The 15137-nt window shown below is 42.1% G+C and overlaps 1 protein-coding gene across 9 annotated transcripts in view; it reads left to right on the top strand.

Annotated features, from left to right (window-relative positions):
- The window catches only part of RPH3A (rabphilin 3A), a 344443-nt gene that overhangs the window by 108400 nt on the left and 220906 nt on the right, over nucleotides 1-15137 (top strand). Inside the window, exon 1 of one of the 9 annotated variants that reach the window (XM_043977134.1) lies at nucleotides 10319-10338. The exons of the other annotated variants lie outside the window; for them this stretch is intronic. The gene's annotated coding sequence lies outside the window, so the exon portion shown is untranslated. Of the gene's footprint in view, nucleotides 1-10318; nucleotides 10339-15137 lie in introns of those variants that run through there. 9 annotated transcript variants of the gene reach the window in all.

Below are 15137 nucleotides of genomic sequence, written 5' to 3'. Positions count from 1 at the left end.
GGTTTCCTTATCTGCAAAATGGGGATAATCATAGCATCTACCTCACAGGTTGTTGTGAGGGAAGGGATTACATATATCTATAGTACCTACTATGTGTCAGGTATGGTCTTAAGTGCTTTATAATTGTTATTTCTTTTATTTTTTTTTGGTGGGGGCAATGAGGGTTAAGTGACTTGCCCAAGGTCACACAGCTAGTAAGTGTCAAGTGTCTAAGGCTGGATTTGGACTCAGGTCTTCCTGAATCTAGGGCCAGTGCTTTATCTACTACACCACTTAGCTGCCCCCCTACAAATATCATTTCATGTGATCTTCAAACAACCCTTTGAGGTAGGTGCTATTATTATCCCTATTTTGCAGTTGAGAAAACTGAGGTAAACAGAGGTCAAATGAGTTACCTAGGATCTTACACAAGGATGTATCTGAGTCTGTATTTGAACTTAGGTCTTCCTGACTCCAGGCCCAGCACTCTATTTACTGCACTGCCTAGCCAAGGACACTTAACAAATGCTTCTTCGATACCTTCTTCCATCTCTTCCCCACCCCATTCTATTCCCCTTCCAGTGAGAGCAAACCATATCTAGGCACAATGCACTCTAGTCATGCATGTCCTCCACCCACCCTCTGCCTCAGTCCTTGATTTCCTGATTGGGAATTGCTTGCTGAGGACCACCCAGCCAATATGTGCTAGAAGTGGGAACTAAGCCCATGTGTTCCGGATGCCACAGCATGCATTCCTCTACTCATGTGTTCCACATTATGATTATTGAAAACTTTCACTTTACAAAAATTAACTGAAGAGTAACAGTAACATCAACCATTTATAAAACTCTGTTTACTGAGCCCTGAGCCAATGTCAACATTGGGTGGACACAAAGTTTAGATGATTAAAAACATGACATTTCTGCAGTACTATAAAGTTAAAAAGCATGTTACATACTCATCTCAGCTGAAACTCACAACAACCCTGGGTTAGAGGGGGCTGTAGACATTACTATTCCCATTTACAGGTGAGGACACTGAGGCTTAGAGGTGAAGTGACTTGCCCAAGTCAGTCACAGATGTTATTATCCTCTGTTATTTCATTTTCTTCTATACTCATTTTAGGTATTCTATATTTCCTAATTAAAAATGGGCACTATTCAAATGGAAAAAGGAAAGAATACCAATTTTACAGATGAAGAAATTGAGGCTCAGAGAAATTAGTATCAGAGGCAGGCTTAGATATCTAGATTCAAGTCTAAAACCTGTTCCCCTCTGTCACACTGCCCCAAGATATGACCCCTCCTTGGCATCAGGCACATATGGTTATGGGAAAGGGGAAGGAATCATAAGATCAGAGGATTTAGAGCTAGGAGAAGCTGTTGAAATCACCCTGGCTTGAAAACATTATTTCATTTCAATCCAATATGAGAAATAATTCTTAAGTTCTTGATATATGCCAAGCATTATGGTAGATACTGGAGTTAGGAAGACAAAAACCAAATAGTATTATTTAAGTCTCATGACAACCCAGTATAGTACAGTGGAACAAACCTTGACCTAGAGTCAGGGGCTCTTAGTTCACATGCTGCCTCTGCTGCTGACTACCTTTGTCCTTGGACAAATTACTGACCCTCCCTGACCCTCAGTTTTCTCCTCTATAAAATAAGGGAGTTGATCTGGGTGGCCTCCGAGGTCCCTTCCAGCTCTGGATCTATGAACCCATTGAGGAGGGTATCCTAAATATTATCATTTCCCTTTTATAGATGAGGAAAATGAGATCCAGGTCACATATATACATAGCAGAGATCAAATTTGAACTCAGGTCCCTTGATTCAAAATCAAGTCACCTGAACAAGATACTCTATCTCTTGGCTCTAGGTTATTTTCTCTGGCTATCCCTTATACGTGGAATACTCTCCTTCTCCATTTCCACCTATAGATCATCCTGGCTTCCTTCAAGTTCCAACTAAAGTCCCATCTTTTACAGGAAGCCTTTCTCAACCCCTCTCAGTTATAATGACTGCCTTCTGTTAATCATTCGCCATTTATCCTGTGTGTATATATTAGTTTGCAGGTCATCTCCTTCATAAGATTGTAAGCACCTTGAGGGAAGGGACTGCTCTTTCCTCTTTTGGTATTCCAATTGCTTAGCACAGTGCCTAGCATATTTTATTGTTGTTTGATCATTTCAATCACGTTCAGCTCTTTGGGACCTCATTTGGTGTTTTCTTGGCGAAGATACTAGAGTGGTTTGCCATTTCCTTCTCTAGCTCCTTTTACAGATGAGGAAACTGAGACAAACTGAGGAAATTTGAACTCAGAAAGATGTCTTCCTGATTCCAAAGCCATTGCTCTATCCACTGTACCAGCTAGCTGTCCTATCTAGCACATAGTAGACATTTAATAACTTAATACCGGTAATAACTAAATAACGATTGATTGACATGGTAGACATAAAGGTGGTACAGTGGATGAGCACTGGGCTTGGAGTTGGGAAGACCTGAATTTGAATTTGGCTTCTGACACTTCCTAGCTCTGTAACCTTGGGCAAGTTACTTAACTATTGTTTACCTCAGTTTCCTCAACTGTAAAATGGGGATAACAATGACAACTACCTTGGAAGGTTTTTGTGAGGATCAGATGAGATGCTGTTTGTAAAGCAGAGTGTCTGGCACATAATGGATTGTATATACACACTTATTCCCTTTCCTTCCCTTCCTTAAATCACTACTCATGGTCATACAACTAATAAATAGCAGGGGCAGGATTTGAACTCAGGTCTTCTTGACTCCAAGCCCAATATTCCATTCACTGTAACTTACTTCCTTCCATCAATAAGTGCCTGTATTGTCTCCTACAATAGTGTGCTTTGTTGATATAACATAGACCCTGATCTCATGACTTTGCAGTCTACTAAGATGTAGGGCAGTGGGTGATACCATAGTGGATAGAGTGCTGGGCCAGGAATCAAGAAGACCCGAGTTAAAATCAGACCTCAGACACTTCCTAGCTGTGTGACCCTGGGCAAGTCACTTAACCCTGTTTGCTTTGGTTTCCTCATCTGTAAAATGGGCTGGAGAAGGAAATAGCAAACCCCTCCAGTATTTGTGCCAAGAAAATCTCAAATGGAGTCACAGAGAGTCAGACCCAACTGAAAAATGACTGAAGAGGAACAACTAAAGATGAAATATATACTAGGATGGGGACTGGATCTGTGAGGTCACTGGCATAGAGAGCTTCCAGGGGGAAAAACTCCCTCTGTTAAGGCAAGTCATTATCTTCTTTGCAACTTAGACTCTTAGAGAGTTGTTTAGACCCTTGAGAAGTGGTAGCTTAGGATTGAAAAACTAATAAGTGAGAGCCAAGATTTGAATATAGGCCCTTGGTTTTGAGGCCAGCTTTCCCCCCTCTGCCTTTTGGGCTCCCAGGAGATAGAATATGACACACAAAGCCAGCTAGCTTTGGCTTCATATCCCCTCCAGCTGCCCACTCAGGCCATCTCATCATCCGTCTCTCCTAGCTATCTCTCCATCTAAACTAGAACCCTCTACATGGACCTGAGATTTGGACTTCTGTGCCTGGTCTTTCAGAATCCAGGCCTTTATCCCTGTATGGGATAGAATAGGAGTCCAGTCTGACTCATGCTTTTGCTTCATGTCCCATCCACCCAGACCATTTCACCATCAGCCTGCCGTGGCTCATGGACACCACCATCCTCCTCAGAACAAAATACGCTGCCATGATCACCACTTTCCCATATGTATAGTTTCCCCAATTGGAATGTCAGCTCCTTTAGGGCAGGCCTTATTTTTCTTAAAAATATTTATACTGGGGGGCGGGGGCAGCTAGGTGGTGCAGTGGATAGAGCACTGGCCCTGGATCACTTAATCCTCATTGCCCTACCTCCCCAAATTTTTACATCCTCAACACTTAGGACAACAGCTGGTACATAGTAAATGCTTAATAAATGTTTTTTTTTCATTCATTCACTGAAGATAATATTAAGTATATCTATATATAATAGATAACACTATAGGCTGTGAGAATTAGGGGAGGGGAAGGAGATAACCATTAAGTGTCTGCTATGTGCCAGACACTAAGTGCTTTAGAAATCTTATCTCATTTGATAATAAGTTAGAAAGGTGCACCTATATTTTTCCTTTTTGAGGGTACAAAGATATCTTTTATCAGTGCTGAATACAATGAGGGTTGATTAAGTGACTTGCCTAGGGTCACACAGCTAGTAAGTATCAAGTGTCTGAGGCTAGATTTGAACTCAGGTCTTCCTGAATCCAGGGCCTGTGCTCTATCCACTGCACCATCTAGCTGCCCCCTCAAACGCTTTTACATTTCGAATTATGACCAAAGGCTCATAGACTTAAAGGTGAAAGGGAGCTCAGAGGTTATCTGGTTCAACCATATCATTTTATAGATGAAGAAACTGAGGCCCATGGACATTAAGTGATTCAGATAAGGTGGCACAGGTGGGAATTAGCCGCGTCCTTTCCATGTCATTGTATCAACTCTGTGAGATATTTATTACATTGGATGGCAGAGAAGGTGTCATTGTCATTTTACAGAAGAAGAAACTGAGGCACATAGAGGTCAAGTGATTTAACCCACTGTTATGTGGCTAAACCAGAATCCTGAACCCATGTCCCTGTTTCCATTACATATCACTCTTCTGTCACCTCTAACTCCACATTTATAGTAATTCCCATTGCATGGAGTAGAGGCTATTTCTGCTTTCTCTAGGTACTCTAATCTTAAGCATTTCCCAGTAGTCTTGAACCTAGACATTAAAACCCACCCTGCAAAACAAAACAACAAAAACCCCACCCTGGTACTTGTTGGCAGATGATATTTTCCCTATTGCATTTACAACATCAAATCCACTTGAGAAACTTGACCAAAGACAAGATGAGTGATAAGATAAGTGAATGAAATTCACTTTTAGAATGGACTTCACCTTCAGAATAGACTGAAAGGGGGCAGCTAGGTGGCACAGTGGATAAAGCACTAGCCCTGGTGTCAGGAGGAACTAAGTTCAAATGCGGCCTCAGACACTTGACACTAGCTGTGTGACCCTGGGCAAGTCACTTAACCCCCATTGCCTCACCAAAAACCAAAAAACAGAAAGAGAATAGACTGAAAAAAATGGAAGCCAGGAAGCCACTCACCTCTAGTGAATGCTGTGTGTCCCCTCTGCCCCATTCCACAATGTCACCATTCAGAGGAGTGACCTGGAAGCAGCAGGCAGAGCAGGACTGATCATACTTGTTGCCAGAAATAAACATCTCAAGTACAGAGATGCAAAAAGCAGATCAGATAAGAAGACATGCCGCTCAAAGGGCAGGGTTTTCTGGAAGGTTGTGTCCCCTATGTAGAGGCTAATGTGGAGCAACCTGGTGGGGATCCACGTAGATTATTGGAACTTCAGAGCTGAAAGGGATCTTTGAGATCATCCATAGGATCCTTGTTTTATTGCTAGATGTGATCTCGGAGAACATCTAGACATCTCATTTTATGAATTCCATAGAGGTGAAGTCACTAGCACCATGGAACCAAAGATCTAGAGCGTAAGGGATTTTAGGGGTTATTTAAGCCAACCTTCTCATTTTGCAGATCAAGACACTGAGGCACAAAGACAAATGGATTTGTCCCCTGTCATACAGCTAGCAAGAGGCCGAGTTGGGATTCCAACCCAGGTCCTCTGACATCAAATTGAGTACTTTTGCCACTATACTGCACTGTGAAATTCAGTTTAACTCCAAACATATATTAAATGCCCATGATGTGCCAGGAATTGTGCTAGGTACTGGGAATACAAAGACTAAAAAATATAATCCTGCTCTCAGGTAGCTTATTTTCTTTGGTAGGGGTGGGAGGGGGAATCCTATATGGACACAGAAGTAATTATCAAGAATGTGGGAAATAATACCAGGTAGTTTTGAAGAGAAAGTGAGCATGAATAAGATAGTTCTGGAAGAGTCACCTCCAAGGGGCATTGGAGCTGGGTTTGTATACAGCCAGGAATTCTAAGAGGTGTGAGTGACCTGGGCACAGCCCACATCGTACTCTGCCTCTAAAAATAAGTCAATAAATTGATGCATTTCCTGGTAAGAAAAACTGATTTCTGGAAGAAGAAAATGTCAGGCTGGGGGCCCAAGCAAAGGGTTGAAAGAGGGATGTGTTTTTAGGGAATATTGGTGACTTTTCTTATCTCATTTAAATGAAAAGCCTGAGGCCCCATGTGAGAGAGAGCCTTCCTTTCCTGTGACCTGCTTTTCTTCAGTCTCTCTTCTTCTAATATCATTTAAACCTGACCTTTCGTAATGGAGTTGGTTTCCTTCGGTGTGGAGATAATGCAGTGGCCTTATCCCATCTAGGGCAGTTATTAAGACACTGTGTTGCATCCCACTACTAGATTTACTGTCCCCCAGGCTGGGATTAAGTAGCATGCGCTTGACAAGGTTGAGTGGAAGATAACCTGAGAGCGCCTAGGAAAACTTAAATGAATAAAAACAGGTCAATAATAACAGAACTAGGGAAATGTTGCAGGCAATTATGGATGACTTTTGACCCGTTGGTTACTGTCTGGCGGTCGCCCTTTGTCGGTCTGGGGAGAAGGGGGAGTATCATTCTTGGCTCATGTCCGAAGCTTAAAAACAACTGGAAAGTTTATTTTCACCCCAGGGCTAACTTTTGTTTCATCTGATTCTCCATTTTGATCTTCGTCCATGGCCAATGGTAATTTTGTGACCCTGAAGATGGGGCTCATTCTTAGGTCAAACTGGTTATAAGCCCCAGAAATCGAAGAAATAGAATTCCAGATACTCAGAGTTGGAGGAGCCCTTTATTCATCTCTTCTGACCCATGCTCTGTCACAAGCCCCCCCTCAATAGTTTCCATGACAAATGATTCTCTGGTTTTCCTTTGGAAGGTCAGGGGAAGTTGGGTATGTCCCAAGACAACCCATTCTACTCTGGAATAGCTCGAATTATTAGGAAGGTTTTCCTTGTAGTGAATGAAGTTAACCTTTCTCCATCTTCCACCTTACTCTTAGACTTGACAGTTGGGAAGCATCTTTGACATTTTCCCTTTTGTACTTCACATAGCACTTTGGCAATTCTTGAATGCCCTTATTATAACTGTCTTTTTTCTAGACTGTAAGATCACTGAGGGCAGGGACTTCAAGGAGATAGGCTAGATGAACTGTTTTTTTGTTTTTGTTTTTTTTGCAGGGCAATGAGGTTTAAGTGACTTGCCCAGGGTCACACAGCTAGTAAGTGTCAAGTGTCCGAGGCCGGATTTGAACTCAGGTACTCCTGAATCCAGGGCCGGTGCTTTACCACTGTGCCATCTAGCTGCCCAAGGAGATAGGCTAGAGAAGAGATCTAGTTGGCTGTCTTCAAGTGGTTTGTCTTTCATGTGAAAAACAGATGAGGGTTTCCCCCCACTACTTGCTCTCAGAGGGCAGAACTAGAAATGAAGGGGAAGGTTGCAAAAGTGAGCATTTAGGCTTGATGTCAGGACAAACTTTCTTATAATTGGAGTTATCTGAGGCAGTTAGGTGGCACAGTAGATAAAGCACCAGCCCTGGATTCAGGAGGACCTGAGTTCAAATCTGGCCCCAGACACTTGACACTTACTAGCTGTGTGACCCTGGGCAAGTCACTTAACTCTCATTGCCCCACAAAAATATAATGTGATGAAATAATGGGATTTAGCAGATACTCAGAGACCCACCTGGAGATTAATCTATACTGATTGAATGAAGTGAGAGTGATTGACTGCTGATTAAGCCTACTTCAAGTTAATTGGATTGTAATCACACCTGGCTATCCCTTAAGAAGGTATTGTTCTAAGAAACTAGACTGTGAACTCAACTTGAGAACACCTTCAAAGCCAATGGATTTGGATGACGCCAACCAATCACCTTGAAGCAGTGTGTAAGGACCGCCTCTGTTCCAGATCTAGAAAAAGCTTCCACAAACAGTTTGCTGTGTATTCCTGATTAAAGCAGGCTCCTGGAGGAGGACTTCAGGAAGAACTCAACCAGGCTGGAACTCTAGGCTAGACTGGTGCTGTAGCTTCTGATTTAAGGCGACCACAATTTAAATTTTAAACATCACAATAACAAAATAAAAAAGTAATAATTGGAGTTATCTGCAAGTAGAATAAGACTTGGAAAGGTATGAGTTTCTCTTCATTGGAGATTTTAATTTTAATTTATTTTTATTTTTTGTGGAGCAATGAAGGTTAAGTGACTTGCCCAGGGTCACACAACTAGCAAGTGTCAAGTGTCTGAGGCCAGATTTAAACTCAGGTCCTCCTGAATCCAGAGTTGGTGCTTTATCCACTGGACCACCTAGCTGCCCCCAGAGATTTTTATTTCTATTTTATCATTGGTGGATTTTAAGCCAAGGCTGGAGGACCAATTGTTGAAAATGTTGTAGAGGGGATAAAAAAAACTTCCTTATTTTATTTTCAGTTCCAAATGCTCTTCCTCCTCTTTCCCTCCCCTATCTATTGAGAAGGCAAGAAAAATAAAGTCCATTACAAATATGTATAGTCTTGTAAAACAAATTTCTGCATTAAATATGCCCAAAAGAAAAATAAAGAAAGGAAGAAAGGAATGTAGGAAGAAAGAAAGGAAAGAAGGAAGGAATAGAAAGGAAGGAGGGAAGAAGGAAGGGAAGGAAGAAAAAGGGAACAAAGGAGGAAAGAAATGGAGAAAGAAAGAAGGCAGGAAAGAGGGAAGGAAGGTATGAAGGAAGGAAGGAAGGTATGAAGGAAGAAAGGAAGGAAGGAAGGAAGGAAGGAAGGAAAGAAGGAAGGAAGGAAGGGAAAACATACTTTTATTTGGGCTCTGAGTCCATCACTTCTCTATCTGGAGATAAGCAGCATGTTTCATCATGGGTCCTCTGGAAATGTGGTTGGTTATATCATCAATCAATTCTTAAGTCTTTCAAAGTTGTTTATTTTTACAATGTTATTGTTACTGTATAAATTGTCAACCCATACCAGTCTTCCAAAGTTTCACTGAAACTACCCTTGTCATCATTTCCTGTGGCATAATAACCACTTATTACATTCACATAAGAAAATGGTACATATGCTGTGGGACCTGCCCCCACAGGGTTGTGAGAAAAGAGAACACTTTAAAATGCTATATATGAGTATGGAGCACTCTTGTATTACCTGCTTGGAGGTCTCTGTCAGCTCTAACACTGTATGAATCCATGACTGTTGTATTCTGGTGTGTTAGGGATCCGTGGTTTGTCTGAACTCTAGGAGCAGACATGTCAGAGACAGAGAATATGGAATGGGATTTGGTTGAAATGGAAAGGATCAAAGAATTATAAATTTAGAGGTGGGATGGACCTGATAGGTGATCTCTTCCAACCTTCTTATTTTAAAGATGAGACTGAGGTACAGAGAAGGAATGTTCTAGCTTTGATTCCTATTGTTCTAGGAACTGTCTGTTGCTGTCATTCTATATCTTCAAGCCCCTCTACCAGTTCTGATATTCTGTTTTATAGAATGACATTCATTAGATCCCTGGCCCAGACAGAAGTCCAGAGCTGGAAGGAACCTCTTAGGCCAGCTAGTTCAGCTCCCTCATTTTATGCATGAGGAAACTGAGACCCAGACTTGCCTAAGGTCATTTAGATAGAAGGCATCAAGGTTCTCCTCAGCTCCGACATTCTTTATTCTCAGGTATCTTCCACCTCTGACATTTTATGTTTTTTTTTTTTTAAGTGAGGCAATTGGGGTTAAATGACTTGCCCAGGGTCACACAGCTAGTATGTGTCTGAGGCTGGATTTGAACTCAGGTACTCCTGACTCCAGGGCCGGTGCTCTATCCACTGCGCCACCTAGCTACCCCTGCATTTTATGTTCTAAAGTTTCTCCTGGATCTGACATTCTGAATTCTTGGGTCTCTTACAAGTTTTTAGGTGTTCCTTTTCTAAGGGTCTTTCCACTCTGACATTCTCAGTTCTAGACTCCCTATCTCTGATATTCTCTGTTCTATTCCCTCCTTCTCCCCAGGTGTGATATTCCCTGTTCTAAGGGTCCTCTGATAGCCTCTGTTCTACTCCCCTCCCTCCCCCTCCCCCTTCAACTCTGACAGTCTCTATTTTAAGGCCCCTCCCAGTTCTGATGTTCCCTGTTCTAAGACCCCTCCCAATTCTGGTGTTTCCTGTTCTAAGGCCCCTTTTAGCTCTGACATTCTCAGTTCTAAACATCTTCCCATTCTTGACATTCTCTGTTCTAGGGTCTCTCTGTGTTTTGACCTTCTGAGTTGTAAGATCCTCTGTCACCTGGGGTGGCTTTCTATTCTGCTTTTAGGTAAGGCCGTTCCTTTATTTATTTATTTATTTTTTTTAAGGGGATGGTTAGACCCAGGTGCCATCATGCTCTTGCTTCTGTCCCCAGCATCTGAGACGTGAGCAGCAACCCCATGGCTACAAAGGTGCTATAAACATCAAGGGGCCTCTAACATCCAGGTTGGGTGTTCTGAGCAAAGAGGGAGAGAAGACATACGTGGGCATCTCCTCCTTGGGCTATAAAGATGCAGAGCCCATGGCCAGCCCAAGCTTCTTGGCAGTGTGCTCACAAGTAGTTATAGCACCACATTTGTTGAGGAGGTTGGAGGATGTGCCGTTAATCAGAAATGAGTTGTCTGTGCCTGGGGGAGGGGGGGGCATGCAGGACAAGGGGAGAGAGGGGATGTCACTTGGGAGAAGAGTTGGATGGCATTAACCAGCACCGATGTCCCCTGAATACCAACGATGCTGTGCTTGTGTCTGGAAAAGTTTAGAGGACGAACGTTGAGGCTGGGCCTGGAGGAGTTGGCTTAGTTTCAGCAGAATTTTTTTTTCCTGCCTATGGATAGAAAGAAGCAGAGTGGTAAATTTCTGGGTCCCAAATAGATCCCAGAACTGGGCCTCATGTCTTTTCCCCAGCAATGTTTACCTTGCCCCTTTCCCTCAATCAATGAGCAAAGTATGGGGAAAGTGACAGCCCCACCCCCCAGTTTCTTTGTCCAAAAGCCAGCCAAAAAATAAAGATCAAGGTATTCAGTGACATTAATCAGTAAAAATTATTGTTCTTGTTATTTATTATTCTCTATTACTATGTTCCAGGCCCTGTGCTAAGTGTTTTACAATTATTATATCATTTAATCCTCCTCACAATGAAACTGAGGCAAACAGTGGTTGAGTGATTTGTACAAGGTCAAACAGCCAACAAGTGTCTGGGGCAGTATGCAAACCCAGGTCTTCCTGATTCTATGTCCAGTGCTCTATCTACTATACTGTGTTGCCTCACTGCTTGGGCAAGGGACTGTGGTAGGTGCTGTCTTCATTCAAGGCCAGAACTTTCTCTCCTCCTTCCCTCCAGGAGGAATGATCTCTCCTGTCTCAGATTTCTTTCAGTGCTTTACTTGGACTTTTCCATACTTATGTCTCTCCCATATATCATAGTTCTCTGGGTACTCATCCCTCCCCCCTTATCATGCTTAGCTCAGTGCCTGGCATACATTAAGCTCTTAATAAATGCTCCCCCCATCCCCCATTAGATTGGAAGCTCTTTGAGGGAAGAGCTTGTTTCTTCAGAGCTGACCATAGAACCTTGCCCAGGGAAGGGGCTTAAGTGTGTATTGCATGGAATTAAATTATGTTTCTGTCACCTTCCACAGGGTCCCAAAGGTTGGAGGACAGCAAGGCCTGGTCATCATTCAATAACAGACTGAGCTAATCAGTATCACTCAGATTACATAGAAAGGCCACTGGGAGTCCAATCAAGGGACATTTGTTGAGAAAGTGGCCCTGTGCTGGGAACTCAATATACAGAACTCAGTGCACTTGGAGTTAGGAAGACTTGGGTTCAAATCTTACTTCAGATACTTGGGACTATAGGATCATGTGATTCTAGCTCCAAAGGATAGGAGTTGGAGAGAGAAGGGACCTCAGAGAGCATCTCATCCAGTCCCCTTGTTTTATAGTTGAGGAAACTAAGGACCACTGAAGTAAATTGACTGGTCCAAGATCATATAAAATGTTAAAGGCAGAATTTGAATCCAGGTCCCACCTTCAGAACCAGTATTCTTTTCACTGTACCACAAGCTTGTGGACCTGTACAAATTACTTAATAGATTCAGTTTCTACATTTGTCAAATTGAGATAAAAATAACATCTCATAGAGCTGATGTGAGATCAATGGAGATAATTTAGTAAAGAGATATGCAAAGAGATTTGCAAATTTTAAAGTACTGTATAAAGATCAGGTTATTATTATTATTATTATATTACCATATATATTATTGAAAGGTCAGCAGGGTAAAGTGGATAGAGAGTTTGCTTCCAAGTCAGGGAAACCTGAATTCAAATCCCACGTCTGACACATACTGAGTGAGTAACCTTGGGTAAGTCACAGAACCTCTCAGAGTTCTGGGCAATTCTTCAAGACCATAAGTTGCAGACAAGTTGCTGACCTTCATTAGTGGAGGGCATTTTTTCCACATGGGAGTTCTTTCTACAACAGGGTCTTTAATTTTTTTTTTTTTTTTGGTATCATGGATTCCTATGACCATCTGGTGAAACTCCTAGACTCCTTTTCAGAATGTAATTTTTTATTTATAATTAAAGGAAACAATCAATTTCAGTTTGAGTTTAGTGAAAAAAATAAGGATATATATATATATATATATAAAAATCTATCTATCTATCTATCTATCTATCTTTATTTTTTGCGGGGCAATGGGGGTTAAGTGACTTGCCCAGGGTCACACAGCTAGTAAGTGTCAAGTGTCTGAGGCCAGATTTGAACTCAGGTCCTCCTGAATCCAGGGCCAGTGCTTTATCCACTGCGCCACCTAGCCGCCCCCAGGATATATATATATATATATATATATATATATATATATATATATATATATATATATATATATATATATATATATATATATATATTTGTTCATTCAGGTTCCTGGATCCCTTGAAAACTATCTACAGACTGCAGGTTAAGAACCCTGCCTATATACCAATGAAATGGCAAGTTCAGCTGCTATCCTTATGATGATGATGGTGGTGGTGGTAGTGATGATTAGAATATCACTTATTCATTTTATTAATAGTAGTATAAGTAATTAATCACTGGATTTTGAGCTGAAGGACCTGGATTTGAATCTCTGCTCTGCATGACCTTGGCCAAGTCATTTCCCCTAAAATATGATCTGTAACCTGAATGGGTTGGACTAGTTGACCTCTGAGATCCTTTCATTCTCTAAATCCTGTCTTCCACAGGCTCTAGTCTTGGGAGATTTACCAGTTACTTAAAGAGACAAGACACAGACACAGAACCAGACAACCAATCAGAGGAGGCAGTGTTGGTAGGGGTTGGGAAAATTGTGGAGTATAAGTAAAATGAGAAAATTCCACTGTAGGTTCATGGAATGAGGAGATTTAGAGCTGGGAAGGACGTCTAAGATCCCTGAGTCCACCCTCCTCTTGTTGTAGTGAAGGGAACTGAGGCCTCAAGAGGGAAAGTGACTTGCTTAGGGTCACACAAGCTAACAGAGCCTGGATGCAGCCACAGACTGTCTTCCTAAATCTCTTCTTCTAAGGGGGCGGACAGACTCCGGTTATTTAGTGGACTGTTGCAGAGGCACCAGCTGGAACAAGGAGTGGTGCCAAGGATTGATTGGGACCTAGGGATCTGAAAACCCTCTGTGAAAATCCTGGCAGAGTCTGGGTTGGCCGGAGCATGCCAGGGAGGAGGCAGAGATTTTCTCGAGTTTACCCTGATAGCAGCAGTAGGATTTGCACATTGACACAGCTGCTTCTCCCCCACCTCAAGTAAGTCAGTGTATGATTATTTCCTGATTATGTGCTTGCTTGGCCTGGCTATCTCCCTTCGAGGCCTCTGTATCATGAGTGAAATACTTAAGCTTCTTAGGTTTTTTTTCCTCCCTTTTTTTCTTGTAATAAGGATCAGAGTAATATAATATAGTAGACAGAATGGATTAGAGTAAGGAGACCAGTCCTTGACATTTGGCTTTAACACTTAATAGCACTGTGACTCTTGGGGAATTCAACCCAACAAGCATGTATTAAACACCTGCTGTATTCAAGGCAATTCAACAAGCATTCATTAAACACCTACTGTATTCAAGGCAATTCAACAAGCATTCGTTAAACACCTACTGTATTCAAGGCAATTCAACAAGCATTCTTTAAACACCTACTGTATTCAAGGCAATTCAACAAGCATTCGTTAAACACCTACTGTATTCAAGGCAATTCAACAAGCATTTGTTAGACACCTATTGTATTCATGGCACAGAGAAAGAGACAGTATGGAGGAGTGGATAGAGAGCTGGCCTTAGAATCAGGAAAATCTGAATTCAAATGCTCCTTCTGTCACATATTAACTAAGTTTTCTGGACAGTACCCTAAAACCATAAATTTCAGAGAAGTTGCTAACCTGCATTGGTGGAAAGAATTTTCTAATCAAGAGTTCCCTATCCTGATGAAATCACATGTCTAGTGGCTTCTCATTCTCACATGCCAGTCCCTATACTAGACCTTGGGGGCTCTAAGAGAAAAATTAAAGAATCCCTGCCCTCAAGGGGCTTGCATTCTGTTGGAGGCATACAACATTTATGCAGATGGCTAGAGGAGAAAGAAAGCACTAATGGTGGTGGAGGGGGCAGGAGGGAGAGGGAATCAAGAAAGGCTCCCAAAGGAGCTGACATTTGAATCGAGTCTCGAAAGATGCTAAATATCTTAAGAGGCAGATGTGAAGGGGGAGGACCTTTCAGGCATGGAGACCAGCCTGGGATAGGGCACAGAGTAGGAGATGCTTGATTTGATCGGAATAGACAGGGCAGGGGAGCAATATGAATAAATTTAGGAAAGTGGTCTGGAGCTGGACTGTGAGAGGCTTTCAGTGCTAAGACCCATTATAATACCTGCTTCAGAAATGTTTATAGACTGAATGAATGAGTGAAGGAAGGAAGGAAGGAATTAAAAGCACCACAGCAACGGAAGTAGGGTTACTAAAGCATCCTTGGTGAGGAGGGGAGAAAGGTGGATGTTTATAAAGCCTCAGAACCTCTCAGAGCCTGTTTCTTTGTCTATAAAATG

This window comes from Dromiciops gliroides, chromosome 1, assembly GCF_019393635.1.
Source record: "Dromiciops gliroides isolate mDroGli1 chromosome 1, mDroGli1.pri, whole genome shotgun sequence".
NCBI lineage: Eukaryota > Metazoa > Chordata > Mammalia > Microbiotheria > Microbiotheriidae > Dromiciops > Dromiciops gliroides.
Note: the sequence above shows the minus strand (reverse complement) of the source record. Positions and strands in the feature narration are given on the sequence as shown.